Below are 7,355 nucleotides of genomic sequence, written 5' to 3'. Positions count from 1 at the left end.
GGCAGGCCACAGGCTGTGCTATCCTGTGGCTCACCTTTTGAGTGCCCTCGTCCTCATCTTTCTCCCATGCTCTGCCTTACTTAGGGGTATAACTAAACACACACCTGCACATGAACACACGTATACGTGAACAGGCACATACATACATACACACGTACAGTATTCATGCATACCTATATGTACACACAAACACATGTATACACGCAGACGCACAGAGACGTGTACACATACCTACACAGACATGCATGCACACACAGACATATACAGAGGATCTGAAGGCACAGGCACACAGGAGAACGATGGCCACGTGAAGACAGGCAGAGACTGAAGCGATGCGGTCACAAACCAAGGAACACCTGCAGCCACCAGAAGCAGGAAGAGACAAGAGGACCCTCCCGTAGCGTCTTCAGAGGGAGTGTGGCCCTGCTGACAGTTTTATTTGAGACTTCTGGCCTCCAGTACTGTGAGACAATAAATTCCTGCTGTCTTAAGCCACTCAGTGTGTGGTACTTTATCACGGCAGGCCCAGGAAACTAATCATGGCCCCTCAAAAACAACGCAGTAGTGATCAGCCGGTAAGTCAGGTCCATTATCCAGCTGACCCAGAAAACGCAGGGCTAAAACTGGTGCATCTGATAACAGGCACCTGGGAATTAAGCTCTCACGGAGACGCAGTAAACCGGGCAGGAGCTGACCCACAAGCCGGGAGGAGACAGCGAGGCTCATCTGGGTCATGCAACAGAAAACTCTGCATTCTGGAAACACAGGGTCCTGCGGTGGTCTGAGAGGATTCTGGTACGGCCTTGCTGGCCAAAAGCATCAGGCAGCGTCGTGTGCTGTGGTTCGGCTGGAGTCGCTGGGGGGTCTGGGGCAGCCTGGGGGATGGACAGGGAGGGGGCGGTTCAGGAATGAGAGCACCCCAAAATCAGGGTGCAAGGCATGGCTGAAGCCAAGTTGAGAGAGCTGTATGCTGGCTGACATTTAAAAATCTCTGCATAAAAACAAACCCTTTCTGTACAGCACAGGGAACAGTATACGATACCTCGTAATAACCTTTAGTGAAAAAGAATAAGAAACTGAATATACGTGTACGTGCATGATGGGGACAGTGCGCTGCGCCCCAGAGACTGACACATTGCAACTGACTGTACTTCAGTTAAAAATAATCTAGGTCCGGAGCCACACATTGCAAAATCTAAAGTACACACTCTGAATTCATATGGGTAAAACGGCCAGAACTAAGGCCTTTGGCTTATATTTCCTTATCAAAGGGTATTCTGCCTCCCGCTTTCGCTCAGTGCCTGCTGCTCCCGGTCTGAACTGGCGCCCGCTGGCTGCCGGAGCCGGCGGGCGCTCCGAGGGCGCGGGCCGCGGGGCGCCTCTGGGTGAGCCCTGTGTGTGTCTGTCCGAGGCCGCCGGCGGCGGGGCAGGGGCTCCTAGGCGCGCACGGCGAACAGCGCGCCCCCCGCCCGGGCCCGAGGCGCCGCGCTCCGCGAGAGGGGCCACGGGCTTTGCCTGGTCTCGGCCAGCCAGGCAGCTGCTCGCCTAGACAGGCCGCGTGGTGAGGGCTGCCTTGGTGAAGTGGATGCCAGCTCGCTCATCCTCCCCCACAAAGACCCACGCCGAGAAAACCCCGTGGTGTTTCCCGGGTGACAGGGGACCCTCAACCCCAAGAGACTGGTGCCTTTGTGTTGCTTGGGCCTGACTGACCCTGCGTGGGCTGGCTCCTCGCTCCGTCTGTGAAGCCGCAGGCGGTGAACAAATAAACTGACGCTCCGTTCGTGCCCATAAACAGTCCTCTCTCTCCCACCGTCGGCTGCAAACTCCCACGCGCTCCCCCCTGTATTCTTCCCCAACTCTTCTCTGAAATGTAGGACCCAAGATGCATGAAAGCTTTTGATCCAGATCCTGCCATGAAGATAAAAAAAAAAAAAGTTAATCCCCGTGTTTATAGAGATTATCTGTTCTGTTCTATATTTCATCCTGGTGATCGTTATCAGCGCTATTAATAAATTCTGGAGTAAAATGAGTCGCTGGCTAATTCAGGAGGTGCTTTGAGGCCATTAAAATGGTAAGCATCTTACACCAGATTAAAAAAAAAAACCACGTGATGCTCTTAAAACATCACGTGCGCTTGTCCTTAAAACGCGGACCAGAGCTACTGAGTCGCTTTGCCACCGGCTCCCCGACTAGACTTCAACTTTTTGAGCCTTGGTTTCTTCATATTAAATTGTGAGTCAGACAACGACAATCACTGAGCACGGATGTCTATGGTAAAGTAAAAAATGAGATGACGTGGTCCCCGCTCTGGAAAGCCAGAGCATCAGTACACCTTCCCCTTGCTCCAAGAAGGGGCATTTGCTTATTCTCAAAGGTCATAAATATCACCTTTCTTTTTATCGCAGGTGAGAGACCTGCGTGGCCTTTGGGGGTGCGTGATGGGCAACCACGAGCTTGTGGACCTGCCCGGAGACCTGGACTTGGGCCGCCTCTGCTTGACTGTGGATCCTGACAACCCTCTTCGTGGGGCACCTACACTGTCCTGGTCACAGGGGCTCAGAAGAGCTTCCCTTCTTACCCGGTGTCACCAGCTTCAGGGGCCATGCTCTGAAGCAATCTCAGATTTCCCCGTTCCTTTGTATTTTCACTGTCTGGATCCTCATCCAACCCTGTTCATTTCTTTTTGATATTTTCTCCTTTGTTCTGTTTCCTCTCCAGTCCTCTTATGCATTATTGCTGCCATAATCTTTTAAAAATATTATGATCATTGCTCTCCCCTTAATCATTTAGTTTCATATTTGGGTCAGATTTTACCAGTCCCAAATTGTTGCTTTCTTTTTTTTTTTTAATGAAGTATATTTGGTTTACAATGTTGTGTTAACTTCTGGTGTACAGCATTGTGATTCAAATATACATATATTTCTTTTCATCTTCTTTTCCATTATAGGCTATTACGAGGTATGGAATATAGTTTCCTGTGTTATACAGTTATACAGTTTATCTATTTTATATATAGTAGTTTGTATCTACAAATCCCAAACTCCCAATTTATCCCTCCCCAGCCCCTGTCCCCCTGGTAACCAAAAATTTGTTTCCTATGTCTGGGAGTCCAAACCATTCCTTATTGTCCCCCAGCCCTCTGTGTTCATTATACTGATTTCAAACTTTCGGCTGCAGGTGTCAGAGAACCAGCCTAACGGTGCTGTAGGCAAGAGGACCCCTCACGGAGTCACGGAGCCTGACTCTGGGGCGAGACCATCCCGAGATTACTTTAGAAGCTCAGCAAGCTCTACCTTCCAGCGTGGCCCTCTCTCGTCATCACCACCTGGGTCCAAGGGTCCTGGCACAGCTCTCAGCAGGCAGCTGACAGCCCCCATCCTCAACTGCCCTTCCCACTCTCACTGTCATCTGTCCCAAAGATCAGCCTTTTGGGCTTTTATTTGACTTAGAATTTTCTCTGTCTCTCTCTAAACCAAATCTTCTTCCTTTGAGGCCAAATTACTGCCTCCTCTCAGCCCTCCTGGATTTACCATATCTTCTGATTTTCTGTATTCTTGGTCCTCCAGCGGCTGGAGTCTTGCTGACCAGGAGGCACTGCTCTTCCTAGGACGAGCTAATCCGTGGAGATAGCAGATGGCCCACCCAGGAGCGTGCTATTTGTATGCAAAGTAGCTGATCCAGCCCACTCCTTCTCTCTGAGGCTTCCACACTCCAGGCCTGTATTTCTTTGCCCTGATCACCCCAGGGCCAGGTACCAGACAATTTTGGGGGGGCAGCCTCTACATCCCAGAGCCCTATGAAATTATTCAAACCAGCCAATCCCAAACGAGCTAATGATGCTTTCTCTGTCTCGCCAATTCCTTCCCACGAAAGTCACTCCACAGACTCTGGCCACGTTTTGCCCTCTCCCTCTGCCTCCTGGCCGCCCCTGATGCTTCCCCCAGTGGCCCTGCAGGGCACGCTCCCTCCTCCTGAGAACTGTAAGTAACACACTGTCTTTCAGTGGCTGTCATCACTGTCTCCCGATTTGTTGGCCTCGCCATATCTAGATAATCATGAAGCCTCTGTTTTAAAACACTTCCCAAGCTAGCTTTAGCAGTAGTAGGAACCAATGGAGCTTTCCTTTCCCAGACTTTTATGTCTTGTGAAGCCTTGGATTCAAAAGTGAATCATGCACATTGGCTGGATGGAGACGGCAAAGAGCTGTGGGGAAGACGAGACAACCTGCCAGGATGGCAGCTTTATTATTTCTGAGGGGGCTGGAAGGGACAGAAAGACAATGGAGAGGGCCGCCAAGTGTGGCTAGGCAGAAATGAAAACCGTGGGGGTGAGAATAACTAATTTAAATTGTACTACAGACAGAAAGTGAGAGATCCCTTAGAAAACCCACACAGCAGACTTGAGAGGGAAGGGAAAAGTGAACAAGGAATTTACTCTGATCTGATAACCTCAAAACAGGGATCCCGATGCAATAGTGCAATGCCTGGAATCAGATTTCCAAGCTCCAGGATCCTGGAGGAGCTGCTTGTTGACCAAAAAGGAGTGAGATGTTCAATCTATTACTCAGGTATCACCTGGGACCTCCTGATGGGCAAGACTGCAGTCCTCTTCTTCGAGTTCTGGAAAAAGCCATTAACTCCCTGTTTTCCCCAAGAAGAGCTTTAGGGGGGCAGGTTCTCGGTCCCTGCCTCTCATACATTTTCCTCACCGCACCATGTTCTGTTGTTCCTTTTCATCCTGAGAGCCCAAGGACACCCACTGTCCCTCCCATTGGTGGCTCTGCATGGATTTGATCCCACAAGGGCAAAAGCCATTAGGATGGGCTCAGCCAAAAGTCAGAATAGCCAAAATAAAATGGCCTAACCCAGCACTCCTCAAACTTTAATTTGCAAAGAAATCACCCAATGACTTTGCTAAATGCAGATTTTATTAATCTACAGACCAGCAGCTTTGAAGAAGGATGAGATTCTGAGCTTTTCACAAGGTCCGCTGTTTCAAGGAACACACTCCGAGGTGGAACAACAGTGTAGACACACAGTTTTCTTTCCCAAGAAAGGGTTGGTGTGGAGACCTTGCTCCACGGCGTTGGAAGGGACCCAGGCAAGTTCCATATTGCAGCTCCATCATGGAACCTGCACTCAGTCAGTTACCTTAGAGTTCAGAATGGCTGCTGAAGATCCTGCCATTGTGTCCACATCCAACCAGCAGAGAGGAGGGAAAGGTGAAAAGGCAGAGACAAGGCTGCCACTCAGTTGTCACTTAAGGGAGGGAGGCTGTAAGTAGCTGTTTCCATGACACTTTGGGTTTTAAAACGTTACTCATCACAGCCAACAGAAGCAGGGGAATGTTGTCTTTGTTAGAGGGGTTAGGTGCCCCAGCTAACAGCTGTTCATTCTTTAACTATGTAGACAGGGTACATGGATACCAGCGGGAAGCCAGGAGTTGGTGTGTGTTTCTGAGGGTTTAGGAAGATGTCAGGCATTTGTACTGGATACGTATGTCATTAATATGATTGTGTAAATAAAAGTAACAATGACAAAACACCAATAATGGATTAAGTTACATTTTGATTCACTTGCTTCTCAAAATAACCACAAGAGAAAAGCCAGGCAGAAGGCTAAGTAATTGCTCAGCTCTCACCGCTGGCTAGTGGTAGAGCAAGGACTCTGAGTGGCTGCTTTCAGGCAGACGTGCCCTTGACCAGCTGGGGCTCTGATAGAAACCTAACAACCTGCTCTCCAAACAGACACGCCCCAGTAGGAAGCATTTGCCTAATCCTGCGGTGTAAACACTTCCGGCTCCCAACCTGACAGCACTGGCTCAGCCAGGAAGAGATCACTGTGCGCTGTGTGACGGCGTGACCGTCACGGTGTTACGCAGTGTCTCCACCAGACACACGCCATACGGGCAGGTGACTTCAAGTGCGCAGGTGTGCGGTGCCGGCAAAACAATTAGGAAGTGGCAAGTTTTGAGTATCTCTTACCTTTGCCTTCAATATGTTTTCTTTATTGCGAGTTTCTGTGATTTAATCCTGAATAATTGCTAAGTTCAACAACCAGCTTGTGAAATTCTTGACAATGTGACAATTGGCTTTTGTGCCCCAGTCTGAGCCGGCTGCAGCCACCACTGCTGGCATCCGCATGCTTAGCAAACAACCTAAAACTAAATATTAGACATCTGTGCTCCTTAAAAAATATTGCCTCTTTGCCATTTCAGCCAGCTGGGACTTCCGCCTCCAGAGGAACAGGTCATCTTTCTTTCCCATTCCTGACTTCTCTGTCCTCATCATCTCAGGAGTAATAATAAAAATACGTTTTAAAACTCTCATCTTCCTAAGGAGAATAATTCGGCAGTCTTTGATTTCCTATTTCGTGCCAACGCAGTCTCTCTCCGACTCACGGTAGCTGTGCATGTGGCTTATCATGGAAATACGGCCCCCCATCAAAAGGGCATTTTGTACCATCTCCGGAGGCTCTTTCTGCGCATTTTGCAGTGGTCCGTCTCGTGAGAGTCAGTAACAGGAATGACTGCCTTTAACTCACGGACCTGTGTCCGCATCACGTGAACCCTCCTTGCTATGGGTTATCCTGTGTGGAGGCTGCCTGGTGGGGGAGGAGGCGACGTGTCAGAGTTGACAGAAAGCTTGAACAGGATGGTATCTCGGCTCTGCTTCTTACAGCCCCAGAGCGCCTTGGTTGTACCTGCTTGGCACCCCAAGAAGATGCTCTTTTAAGAAAGTGTTCTGTCCCCTTTAAAAAAAAAACTTACTGAAAACATGGAGCAAAATATTTAAACCATTGAAAGAAAAGAGAAATCAACCTAGGATTCTACATAGAGTGAAATTTTCCTTCAAAAGTGAGTGAGAAATAAAGACTTTCCAAGACCAATAAAAACTAAAATAATAGGTTGTCAGTAGATCTGCCTTTTAGGAATGTTTGAAAGAAGTTCTTCAGAGGGAAGGAAAATGATACAGGTCAGAAAGTTGGGTCTACACAGAGGAAGAGAATTCTGGGAAAATGACGGTAAAATAAAATCTTCTGTTTAACGTATTCCTATTGATCTAATAAATGCTTGTTTAAATTAATAACAGCAACAACTTATTGGGTGATTATGGCATACACATAAATTAAATGAATGACAGCAAGGTTGTAAGGGATGAAAAGAAAGAGTAGGGTAGTCAAATACAAGTAAAAATTCATAAGTAGAAATACTGAATTATACCTGCACTACAAGCAAAGTGGAACACTGTCATTAGACGATGGGCTTAGATTATAAGCCAGAAAGAGAAAGAAAATACCATATGATATCACTTACACGTGGAATCTATAAAAGGGAAAAAGAAGACACTAATGAAC

General features: G+C 48.1%; 1 long non-coding RNA gene across 7 annotated transcripts; it reads left to right on the top strand.

Annotated features, from left to right (window-relative positions):
• The first annotated feature begins 2,163 nt into the window (after nucleotides 1-2,163).
• LOC123615548 (uncharacterized) lies at nucleotides 2,164-7,059 on the top strand. 7 transcript variants are annotated; one of them, XR_012503460.1, is made up of 6 exons: nucleotides 2,164-2,273; nucleotides 2,406-3,359; nucleotides 3,567-3,751; nucleotides 3,874-3,980; nucleotides 4,459-5,911; nucleotides 6,217-7,059. It is a non-coding gene; the product is annotated as an uncharacterized LOC123615548 (long non-coding RNA). The 7 variants fall into 7 exon arrangements; XR_012503459.1 differs by having other exon boundaries at nucleotides 2,406-3,751; nucleotides 4,459-4,567; nucleotides 4,941-5,911; XR_006723202.2 differs by having other exon boundaries at nucleotides 3,178-3,751.
• The last annotated feature ends 296 nt before the right edge of the window (nucleotides 7,060-7,355 follow it).

Source organism: Camelus bactrianus, chromosome 31 (assembly GCF_048773025.1).
Source record: "Camelus bactrianus isolate YW-2024 breed Bactrian camel chromosome 31, ASM4877302v1, whole genome shotgun sequence".
NCBI classification, from domain to species: Eukaryota; Metazoa; Chordata; class Mammalia; order Artiodactyla; family Camelidae; genus Camelus; species Camelus bactrianus.
The sequence above is the reverse complement of the archived record's forward strand: the minus strand, read 5'-3'. Positions and strand labels throughout refer to the sequence as shown.